Here is a 12,559-nt window from a genome sequence, read left to right on the forward strand (position 1 = left end):
ATTTTTTTTCAAAAGGCAATTGAATGATTTTCTGACTTTTCTGACTAATTATAAAACTATGCTATCAAACCAAAATGGTGGTGTGGGCTAATCTTACTGACAATAACTGCGGTTAAAAATATATATATTAAATTATATGACACCGACAAGTAACAGCCTCTTGTTGAAGCCAAAAGTGAAGTGAATTATACCCTGGGTAAGCTTTCCTCGTGCCTGCCACATTTGATACCAGCGAGCAGCGCTCGCGTACAGACGCATGCGGATATCTTGCCAATTCACTGGAACCTTCCGACTCCGCTGCCATGAAAACGTTTAGCTTTAATGACGGACAATGATAAGCATTTTTACGTGATTAAAACCCCCTCCCTATTTTCCAGCCAGCAAAAGAAAGAAAAAAAGTTGACGGGCCAGCCGACTCTGGCGTTAATCTTTATGGACATGGATACTTGTTGCATGTGGTGACAGCGGCGGTACATAACAGCAAGGTAGGCAGCAGTCAAACCACTCGTTTCGCCTTTTGTCTTTGTTCTGTTGGCCATTTCTGCGCAGTTGTTCAGTATTTGTTTGACTTGTGTGGCGAATTTGACAGCGTGATATTGAGCCATTTCCAGAATGGGCGGGGACAGCGGGGTTACTTCCAGCGGGGCAGCCTCACAGTCCTCTGAATCACAGCGCTAGTCTAAGCTGCGGAAGGATCGGTGCTCAGTGAGAAATTAAAGCTCCCTAAACTGCGGCTTTTTCTTTTAGGGTGACTGTGAATCGGTTTGTTTATTTTAGTTACGTCATTGTAAACATTTTAATTGCAATTCAGTGTTTTGAAGTTTTCTTTAAATTTATTTTATTTCAAGCGGTTTATCGTTCTGTAAAATTGACAATGCGTCAATGAGTATGAACACTTTAGAACTTTTTTAATTGAATTTATAAAAAAAGCAGCACCAAGCCACATTTTGCAATAAAGAAGACCTATGCCTGCCCCTGCACTACACTGTGATTCATTACATGTGTTGACTCACCTCAATAACATATATAAAAACGTGTTTTTACACCCAGAAATGCAGTGATCTACGTACCAGTTGCGTAAGAGACATTTGTCAAAATATCATTTGCTCAAGTTGACAGGAGCTGTACCTGAGTTTCGCTCTCATCCATTCTGCCCCAGACTGCAGTCATTTTTCTGCTTAATTATTTCCCCCCTTTTTTTAACCGTACACCGCATTTGACAGTGATGGATAACAGGTTAAAAATGGACATTTTCTCCTCACTTAGTGTATGTTGGATTGGCTCAAGTATGCATGGTGTTCTTCCCTCAGACCAAAAGTCCTTGGAAAGATTGTGTTCCCCCTCTGTTTCCCCCATTCCTGTATGATACAGTTTGTCTTCATTTTCTTCTGCTTCAGAGTTTTTGTGATGTATGGCTGAATCACATCAGCAAGACAGAAGTGTAGGTTATGTCAAAGCGGTGGTTCCCTGATTCCCACCAGTCAGTGTCATGCGTGCAGGCTCTTGATGTTCATAATCAAGCTGAATTTCTTCATCAGTATCCTGAATTTTAGATGTTTTGTTGTATTTTAGCCTTCAGTGCACAGACATGAGCATCCATTTATTTCCAAACTTGGTTTTATTTTATTTTTATGGTTAAACCTTAAACATTGTTAAACAGCATTAACATCATTTACGATGTGGTAAAAAAGTTTGAACCAATACAGAGTTAAACACTCAATATTTAGTTGAAGAAAAGCAGCAAATCCTCACATATGAAATAATAAAAAAGAAGTAGCATTTGGTATTTTTTGCTTCAAAATATCCTAATTAATTAAAACAATCAACCTGTTATCAAAATAGCTGCCATTCCTTTTGATTAATTGATTCATTGTTATAAGATTATTCTGTAATAGTCTTCTCATTCTGATTACGTCATTTGACAAAGCCACAGTTTAATGTTCCTTTCCGTGGACTGCCCTTCAGAAATATCATCTATTATAACAGGGGTCTGGAACATGGTCAAAATCCACAACATTGTAAATGACATATTTATTGTGACTTGTGGTCAATACTTTTTATAGCTTTTTATATTTCATAGGGTGATCTCACATCCTCTGAATACCGTATTTTATGGACACATTTATTGAAATTGTGGAATATCTTGTTTTGTTTTGACCCAATTTCTTTTCTTTTCTGTTGTGTGTGTGTGTGTGTGTGTGTGTGTGTGTGTGTGTGTGTGTGTGTGTGTGTGTGTGTGTATCCTCAGTGGCCTGAGGTGGAACAGCTGCAACCCAAAGATCTGAGCTCAGAAATCCATCACTTTTTTAAAGTGTGGCTGTGCAGTAGAAATACTGCAATGTATCATGTCTGCAGCAATGAGGAGAACAATTTTCATTCACACATGTACTAGATTCCCTACTGTACTGTACATATGCTTCACGTTTTCTTTAAGACTTGACTTCAGAGGAAAGTTCTCCAGTCTGTTCTCCTTACTTTTGAAGTTACATGCTCCTCCTATTACTGGGGCCATGCAGTCTCCCCCATGGTGTCCTTGGACAGCTCTTTGAGTGCCTGAAAATGTTGCGGACCATTAATTCTGGATTGTCTTCATCTGTTTGCATAATTTTTCCTCCGTAACCGTTTTCCTCCCCCATTTTCACAGTCTGTGTTCTCAGGTTTATATTATTCTCTTTTACAAATGTTTGAGGCTTCGGCAGATTTCAGTTTTATATCGGTTTTTTTTCAATACCACTGACAGTTGTTAAAGTTTTACATGAGTCTGTTTTATGGTATACAGCCTGCCAGCTGTGTACTGTACACAGAATGCTTTACAGCCTCTGTGCTGATGCTGACTGTTGAAACTCTTCACCTGCCAGCAGATAGGTTTACAGATATCTTCAACAATATTTTCTGTTCTTTTATTAAAAATTTCCAGAAACATGTAAAAGCATGAGTGCAACAGAGCTGTCAGTAAACGAGCAAAAAAAAGAAAAAAAAAGTGGGTGTTCTCTTTAACCTTATATATTTTCTATTTTTTTCTGTTAGACTAATTTGCTGTCAGGCGGGAGGTTGTTTTTGCAACTCAGGCAGACTCCAGAAATTAATTTATCCAAATAACCAAGTCCTCCTGGGCCGTGGAGGTTGGGACACTGAAATGGCCCTGGTAGGCAAAGCCGTCTTTTGAAGTCTGGAATGTTTTGGCTGACTTAGAGCAGGCGACTGGAGTGGAGGGATCATTTTCACTGACCCATGGGATTTTTAACCATTTTCATATACCAAGAACAAAACAAAGTGAGGAAAAATGCCTGAGCTGATATGCATTGACTTTGCTATCAAAAACCAAGGGGAAAAAATTAAGTGAGACTGATTTAGCGGGGCAGTAGATTTTCCTTCTTTTTTAAAAAAAGTCATTTCTGGACTATGCTGCCGATGGTATATGTTACTTCATGGCTTAAAAAGTTTGACATATATTAAAAAAAAGAAAATGTAACTTAATGTGAGATGCCTGGTTGTCATGTTTCCATTCGTTCCATTCCTTTTCAAGACTACAGACTTTTTGCTGGTGGGATTGTCCTGTGATTTATTTAAAAAAGAAAAAACAGATCTAATAACAATCACCCTTATTAATGCATTGCATTAGTGCTAATTAGGTGGTCATTTGGACCGAGGGCAGAACAAATACAGGGCACATCCTAATAATCCAAACACTTTAATTGTAAATAAATGTTCTCATTAAGAGCATGCACGGGCAGTAATTTATTATATCCATTATATAAAATCAGCAAAATAGTCACATTAATAAAATTAATTTCTGTTTTTATACTCTATCCTATTAAAGACTTTAATAACAGCACCTAAATGGTATGCTTTTATTTAACAAGCCCAAGAAAAGGGAAGTGCAGTAAACCAAGCGGCGTGGAGTAAAGGGGCACTTGAGTTTCCAGAGTAATAAATAATTCACAGGTCCTGTGTGATGAGCTGCTGAGGACAGAAATCCCTAATGACAGCTTTTTATAACCTATGACTCAGCTCCCCATTATGCTTCTGACATCCCTACATAGACCACATCCACTCTGCTTGCCCAGTGCTCACTCTTCTCTCGCCCTCCGCTGCTTCGTCTACTGCACTGACTAAAAGGAGTTATATTACACACTACTATGTGCAGTCACTTAATGAAAGAAACTGAAATGGGAAAACATATAAATTTTTTTAGAGGCTAAATGTATGTAATTCATATAGCACATCCTAATGAAATTGTTAGCATTTAATTTATTTTACTTTATGTTGAAAACGTTTTTTGTTTGTGTTTTGGGGTTTTTTGTTCTTTCCCATATGCGCTGGAGTCACTTGCTAACTTCTTGAAGTGTAATGTAACCCGTATTAGTCAACTGGCCTAATTAAATCTGTATGTGTATATTTTAACGTTGTAACAGTTATTTGTTTGTGTTCACAGGAAGAGAGAAAAAAGTATCTTTGTTGAATCAATATCTGCCTGTCTTGCTATCTTTTTACTGAAATAGTTTGTCAAAGGATTTTAGTAAAAACAGCAGTTTTACTTGGAAATGTGTCCAAGTTCATGCGTGGTTGTTCATTTCTTTCTTGTACTTTGCTGCCTTAAGTGAATGCTGGAAGAACTAAGCTAAACTCAATACCCATTGCTACTGCTTTGTATGTGTGAGGTAAGAACCTGAATAATTGAGTTTCTCCAGTCCAACTTAGGTCTGTGACTTAAAGTGCTGCAGTGTGTGATTGGCATAATGGCACCATACCCCCCCAGGTAAGGTCAGTGCGAGCAACATCTGGCTCTATTGTGCATAATGCAGCTCCCAGTATGAAAAGCAAGGCCTCATATGGTTTTGGTTGATATCATTATTGTTATCATTTCCAAACTCCAGTTCTCGCTAAGAATAGGTGGTTAATTTTAGATGCAAAAAAAAAAAAAAAATCCAATTACTCAGACCTGCTTGCAGTTGTCCCCAGAGTTAGTGCATGGAAATAAATCTGGTGGCCTTGATTAAGTACCTGACAATAGAGTTAGCACAGTGCTAGTAGTTTATAGTAACACAGCGGACATGGGCAATTAAGCCCACCAAGTAATTTACAGTACTGCTTGCAGGTGGTGACCAGGTACGAGCTGGGGACCACCTCAGTAACAAATTAGATCATATAGGCAAGGAGAGTAGAGGCTCTGTAGGACTGCCAAATAAAGTAAAGCAATCAAAGATTTTAAAAAGCTTGGCACGTATTTCAAATTTGTTATGATTTTGGTTTCTTTTTTTTAAAGGAACAACATAGGGCACTGGGGTTTTTTTGTCTGTGATTTTCTGGAGAATGAATGATCACTTTTATATGTTGTTGATCTTTTTACGTCAACGTGGACTGTTCTCCTCTCACTGCTGCCTATTAATTATGAAATACTGTAGGCCTTTCCCATTTAATTTTACTGCTTCTTCCTGCTGAACTTGGTGTGAAAGGCTGCTGTTCTTAAATAGGTGTATAAAAGTAGGAGCGGAGCGTTTCCCGAGTACCAGCTCTCCCCACAGCATTATGTCATCAGAGTCAAAAAGGCACAGCTAAAGAAAAATAGCTTGTTTCACACATAATAGACACCTTAACACGTGGAGCAAATGGAGCGCGTACAGGGCTACTTTTCTTTCTGGTCACAGGACAGACAGTGGCTGCCTTGATAAGAAAAGCATGTTTGAATGCATCAAATTTAACACTGCAGAAAGATGTGAATTTGGAAAAAATAATATAAATTTAAAAAAAAATTAACTCTAGGTGAATTTGTTCAGTGATGCCTTTATCATTGTACTGTACTCTGTGTACTCTATGTAACAGTGTTGAAAACAGTGCCCTCTTCTGCCTGCTTGCCAGTGTCTGTGCTGTTTGTCCACAAACTGAATGACTTGCTGTATTCCACAGTGCTGAGATGCACTCTGTGTGGCACCTTATCTGTCGTTTATCAACCTTTTGTAGAGGTAATGACTAGGCTGTTCAGCCTTGGAAAAACTTCGACTACGTTGAGCTCTACTGTCAGCATCCTGGCCTTTGTGCGGGTGGATTTCATCAAGACCAACACAGTATGATGGCCCTGCTCCCTGTAAGTGTCCACTGCTGGGCTGGTTTCCTCAGTAAGGCCATTTCACTTAACAGTCCTGTGCGGCTAATCCAGTTCCCCCATGGCCCCTCTTATATTTTAGGTGTTTCATAAAACCCTCATAGTTGTATTTTTGTAGTATTTTGTGTTGTATTTTCGCAGCAGGAATAAAGTAGTAATAAAAAAAACTTAGCTGCTTTAAAAAAAACTGTAAGTGATTTGCCTCTATTTTTATTTATATCTTTTAAACCTTTATAAATACATGTACATGTTTATTGCCAGTCATACCAAGCACAGTGGTTGGTGAGTAGCTTTGAAGGATGTACCATCTATTTTCATTTATGACCAACACCCTGCAAATAGTCTTAACAGCTAATTGGCATAAACTCCAATGATGTGAGCAGAACCCCAGCACCAGCAGCTGTGTGTGGTCCACAAATGCTTGCACAGCTATTTTAGAACCCCAGTCCAAAAGAAATATACAGTGTGTTCATGCTTCGCTTCCAGTGCAACTCAGAACATTTTGCCTTTTCTCTAAGCAGAGAAAAGTCTTATTTCTGTAGTCTTCTTTAATATTGATATTTAAAGCATTCATCATGCAAGTAAACATCAGATATATTTTTAATGTGCATGCTCTCTTTGTAAAAAAAAAATATCCTGAATAGTCTTATAATAAAAATTGATACTTTTAATGGAACATTTCCAAAGGTATGGGTTTGTTGGATATGTTGCGTGGCTACTGAGCAATAATTAGCATTTTGGCTGCTGATGTTTAATCTCTTATTAGCCTTCAGGTGACATGAAACAGCATCGGCTTCATTCTAGTGTTTGCCATTCAGACGCAGGTTGAGTGACAGCCACAGAACAGCACGTCTCTTATGTAAACCTTCCCTCTACTGCCACGAAATTAGAGTGCCTGTTGCTACACACTGCTGCCTCCTGCTTCTGCACAAATGAGAAGTAAGCACTGTGGTTCAGAAGTTCACATTTTGGATGCATGCCGGAACTACTTAAAACCAGTGACGTTTTCAGGGAACAGGTGGTCCGGGTGACATAATTCTGGCTTACTGTTATGATCCCTAGAAATTAGGCCCTGATACGCTGCCAGAAGGGTTATTACGCTGTCATTTTCTATAAGTTTTAGTGTATCTGTCTTGTTATTAATGGAAAAATATATGAATGCAAAGATATTGATACAAAATACTTCTTTGCAACTGCTTATATGCTTAAAGATATTAAATATCGCTACAGATAATTTGCGTACATGTCAGACATTAACACCCATCTTTTACATGTCTCAAAGCTTGGCTAAGAAAGCTATTTATTCTCATCCACTGTTAACTACTGGCACATATGCGTTAGAGTGGAATGCCATTCAGAATGCAGAAAATATATTTAGTTCTTGCCAACAGACAGCAAAAGGCACCAGTGGGTCTAGCCCCTGTGTGAGAACAGTTATTTCTGTCACAGTATGGACTTTCAATTACTGTAATCCGCTCCTTAAAGAACATTGATATGATTGATAAGATATGAATTTCAGCACATATTGTAAGTCAATGGTGTCTAAAATCATAATGTAATGATTTGCGAATCATTTAAACTCTAGTATATGTAATTAATAGAATAAAGGCTATGTGTCATATACTGAAACTGAGATTTTTTTTTTAAAATACATGTGCTGTTGTTGCAAAACAGTGCATTTAGGTGCAGCCCTCGCCACTTTTATGCAGACATAGTGGGTGCAAGAGAGAGAGAAAGAATAAAATAAAACAGAATAAAACACATCTCCCTGAGCTCGACAGGTGGGTTGCTGGGCCTGCATTTCAGAAAAACTTGGAAAAGAGGCATGTTTAACATTGTTTTGCATCGCTGCTTCTCTCAGCATTGTCTATTAACTACATCTACGTGTTCAGGAGCTGCAGTTGCTGTAGTTTTGAAAGCTATAGCCTTTCTTCCTTCATACAGGATTCCAGCTGCTTTACATTTCAAAGGATCATTTTTTGTAGTTTTTTATTTCATCATCTGCCCGATGTTTTCTCTGGATTACACGTCTAATCTTCAGGCATGTCAATTTAGACTTAACCCAGACAATTTTGCAATGGAACCATGCAAATTTAATATGTATTGAATGGGTTTGGCAGTGTCTTGCTAAAATGAGCAAGGTCTTGCAAAAAACATTGCCTGGTTGACACTAAACCACTAGTTATTGCTTTAATGGTGCCTTCACAGATATGTGTTTACCCACGTGCACTAAGCACTGCCATATTATCACAGTTACTTTGCATTTATTACAAAACAGATGTTCCCTGTTTGTTTTGTCTCAGTCCATCTTAAAGAAGCTCAGACCCACAGAATGTAGCAACGTTTCTTGATTTTATTTCTGCGTTTCTTTTTAAATTTGCCTCACACAGTTTTAACTTGGAATGAACTGTGTTCACTGGCAATGTTTTTAGTTATGACATTTATCACCGGTTGGGATTTTTATGTTCTGTTTTTCATTTTTATTTATTTATTTTTTATTAAATAGAGGATTTAGATAATTTAATTTGGTAGTGTTTATTTATTTTCGGATGCAAGGTTGGTAAACCTTTATTTTTACATGATGGTTATCCGTTACACTGGCTTCTTGGGTGTTAGTCTAGGATCTTGTGGAGTGAATATTTTGGGACATTAGAGCGTATTGTACCCTTTGGCTTTGTTGCTATCTGCATGCCTGCTTTTGGTTTGATACAAAATGACTGCATTAGAGAGATTTTAACAGTGTGACAGATCTAAGTTATTATTTTGAGTTTCTGTAAGCCCATTAATAGGTAGGCACTTATGGATGGTGGAAATACCCCACAGCTGCAGTCTGGCTGTTGCTCCATATGTTTCCCCCAGAAGAGCCTCAAACTTCAGTGTTGCACAGACATGTGTCCAGCAAACAGTAATACAAAGAGAAACAGATGTCTTGTTTTTAGTCACAATCAAATTAATAGAAAACATAGTTAGAAATCAGCTAGTATTTTCCATGCAGATGAGTAGTAATCGTTAATGTTTAATTTATTATTGATATGCATGTTTACATGTAACTCCATGGTGTTACATGTAAACATTTTATTTCAGGACACACTGTGAGGTCTGATAATTGGAGGTTTTATCTAAAACCAAGTCTACCAACAAAGTCAGGTGATTCAACAAGGGTTAAATGAGAACAACGCCCTGATAAGTGAATTACTTTCCTGGTATGAATACACAACAGTAATGTCCAAAAGCCCTCTGTTTATATTAGGAAACTATTGACCAGCTCAGGCAAACACTACCTATCCTGTTTAATTGTTAAGTAATTCCTGCAAAGTTGTCTTGTACAAACAGTACAGAGCAGTGTGAATGGTTGCTGAGTGGTAAAGTGCTGCCTTCGTTAGAAAGGCAAATAACTGTTGGGTTGAGTTGTGTAAATATTTTAGAACCGAGCTGCACGACTGACTATTGCCCATCAGTAAGGTTGTGTATGCAACACCAAGCTCTATGACCACTCATGTATAAAAATACTGTTTTATGGATGATTAAGCATATTAAAGACAACACTGCTGTGTAACTACTAAATACCCTGTTTTTCCTTATGAAATTTTCCAGAGTTGCCTATTGTAACCAGTTTGTAAACCTTTTTGATCAGGGAGATAATAAAAACAATTTTGTTTTTGTCCAGGTTTTCACAGGCTCATTAATAAGTATTTTCAAGCATAACCTCATTAATGCCCAAATGACTGCAAAGTGATGATTCATTCATTTGCTAATTGTTTGTTTAATTAATTTTCATGTTAGCTTCAAGCATGAGATAACTCTGATATTAAAAAGCAAATTTATGCCTTCCTTGTACAGACCTTTAAGACAACTTTGCAATCATCTGGATATTAATAGTAGTAGAAAACAACGTCCTTGCTGCAAGTCAGACTGAATATTGGATTAACTTTATTATGATTAAGAAAACAATCTTGCATGATGGCAAATGAAAAAAGCTTAAAATAAACATGCAACTAATAGCTGACATTGCCACCATGGAGCCATTTATTTAATAAACTGTAATGAATAACCTGAGCAGACACTTCATTGGTGGTTCTGCATTATTGAAGTAATTCACTAACGATAATCCATATGCAAATGAGGATTATATAAATGAAAACTTAGATATGCTGTGTTTGTTTCTCAGAGCAGATAACTGTGTCCTCATCTCTGAAAAATATTCCATGAGGTTTGACTAAAATAATCAAAAATAAGTTCTTTGGTCATTATTCTGATTTGCTACCATGAGTGAACAATACCTTTACCTTCTTTCAGTACTCAAACTTTTTAAATGTCCTAGAGGAGTTCTTGTTCGAGTCCCAAACCTACTGAGATCTCTAATGAAGGCTTTACCTTCCAGGCAAGCATATTTCTCCAAATGACAGTAATTTACATATGATGTATTTAGAGAAGAAGAGGGCAGGCTAATTCCATTTGGAGAGTTTCCTTTGTTTTAGGAGTCATTAGCAGCTAGCTCAAATCTAATTTTTACAATTTCATCAGGCCATCTTGGAAAGCCTCTGTGAGCTCATCAGAGAGGAGCATTTATTGCTAAGTGTTCTCTATTGCATTAGCACACAATAAAGCGGCCAGGGACTGCTACAGACGTTTATGGGGAATCCAGTTAACACTCTGGCAATTCGTTTTTTATTGGGACACAATCAATTTTTATTCATTTTAAAGCCAGAATGCTTTCTTTCATTGTGTGCCTACCCCAGCTTATTATCCCCTAAACTAATTACTCAGTTGTTTTCACAAAATGCTAATATTTATGTTAAAGATTTCCTCTTTTAAATCCAGACATGGCGTGCATATACATGCACTTCCCGCTAAGCTTTAAGAATAGTAATTGCATTCATTTAATTTGTGTAAGTCCTATTTTAAAGTATTACAGTATTAATCATTGAATCTGGCCCCTGGGTCAAATCTGGCACTCTGAGTCATTTGGTCCATCTTGAAATTTGAATTTTACCATTTTTAAACTGCAACAAAACTTGTACTAGCAGAAACGTGTACATGTAGTGGACATACCGGGGGGGTTGAAACAAGTTTTGCCAATATTACATATTCCATAATTATTATTAAACCAGAAGGAATTTCAGTTTATTTGCTAGGAAGACACTCTGCCCTGGCTTTGGCAAAAGCAAAATAAAATCATATTTTCACCACTCCTTACTAAAACTTCAGGTTTCAATAAACTCTGAGTGACTCTGTATGGTTTCTTTAGCTTTTTTAGTGCCCAATGTGATCTCTGCATAATTAGAAACCAAGCTGTACTTTTTAAGAGTTGCTATTTCTATCCTAGATTTATGTTGATTTTCCACCATGACTTCAAATGGTATCCTTAATCACAGACAAGTCAAGCCCTATCAGATAGACATGAATGTGACTCTACCATACATGTTTATGCAGTATATTGTATTTAAAATTAAAGGTACTATTTGCTTTACTGGTTGTGGGATTGCTGTTTGTGGTGTGAGCTAGATGAGTACGTCATCATTGATAATGTTTTGTGATCAGTGCAGTATAATAATTAGATGCCTGTGTTCCAGAAGTCGAGACAAGGCCCCTCTTCCTCTGCAGTAGTCTTTTCTCTTGTTTACCAAGACCGTCTTTAAAGGCTCCCATTTGATGCTGATATTGTTTGTATCAGGTGTATATCTTGCACCTTTCAACTTTTTGTACCGAAGCAATCTTACCTCGTCGTCCTTGATCCACCACATCAGTAAAATGCACAGACACAACTAGAGAATATCCATAGCTGCTATTAATGTGTACGTGTTTGCAACTGTTTTACTTTCTATGTGTGTGCACGGATATTCTTTTCTTTCAGTTTTGGGATTTGTTCTGCAGTGGCCTCTGGAATGCTTTCAACACATTGATGAGATGACAAGTTATCATTGATCTGTCCTTACTTAGTGGGATCTATTAAATAATGTATGGGCTCCCGTGCATTACCAGGACAATCTCCTGTCCTCGACCCATTAGAGGAGTAGGGCATGGGGCCCTAGTGACTCAGGGCCCTCAGAGGTCCTTGGGCTTTCATTTAATTAAATTATCCTATAATGAAAACTCCCATAAGGAGATTAATTTTAATTATTTATCAGCGGCCGATTTGAGGGAGAGGCTGCATTAATAATGCATGAAAGGGCTAAACATTTTTCAATTCATCACCTTTTCCTTTTGTTAAAGGTGCAATTTATTAAGTGCTCTGCAGCTGCTAGAGATATTGGTGGTGGAGATGTGGACAGCCAGTCCCAGAGGTCAGTCAAAGGGGCTGCTCAAGTGCTCAAATGTCATTTGATAATGTTCATATTTATTGGTCAATTAATATCCCTAAAATTCTTCTGTAGTATTAAGTATTGTACTAGTGTCTTTGCATGCATTTGTACGTGTTTTGAAAGATTTATCCAGACTGTGAAAAGAAAGTAACAC

At 37.5% G+C, this 12,559-nt stretch overlaps 1 protein-coding gene across 1 annotated transcript in view; it reads left to right on the plus strand.

Annotated features, from left to right (window-relative positions):
- The first annotated feature begins 272 nt into the window (after positions 1–272).
- Positions 273–12,559, plus strand: part of eya1 (EYA transcriptional coactivator and phosphatase 1) — a 62,871-nt gene continuing 50,584 nt past the window's right edge. The window contains exon 1 of the mRNA XM_035909410.2: positions 273–485. The gene's annotated coding sequence lies outside the window, so the exon portion shown is untranslated. The remainder of the gene's footprint in view (positions 486–12,559) is intronic.

Source organism: Neolamprologus brichardi, chromosome 9, assembly GCF_056152115.1.
Source record: "Neolamprologus brichardi isolate AB-2024 chromosome 9, ASM5615211v1, whole genome shotgun sequence".
NCBI lineage: Eukaryota > Metazoa > Chordata > Actinopteri > Cichliformes > Cichlidae > Neolamprologus > Neolamprologus brichardi.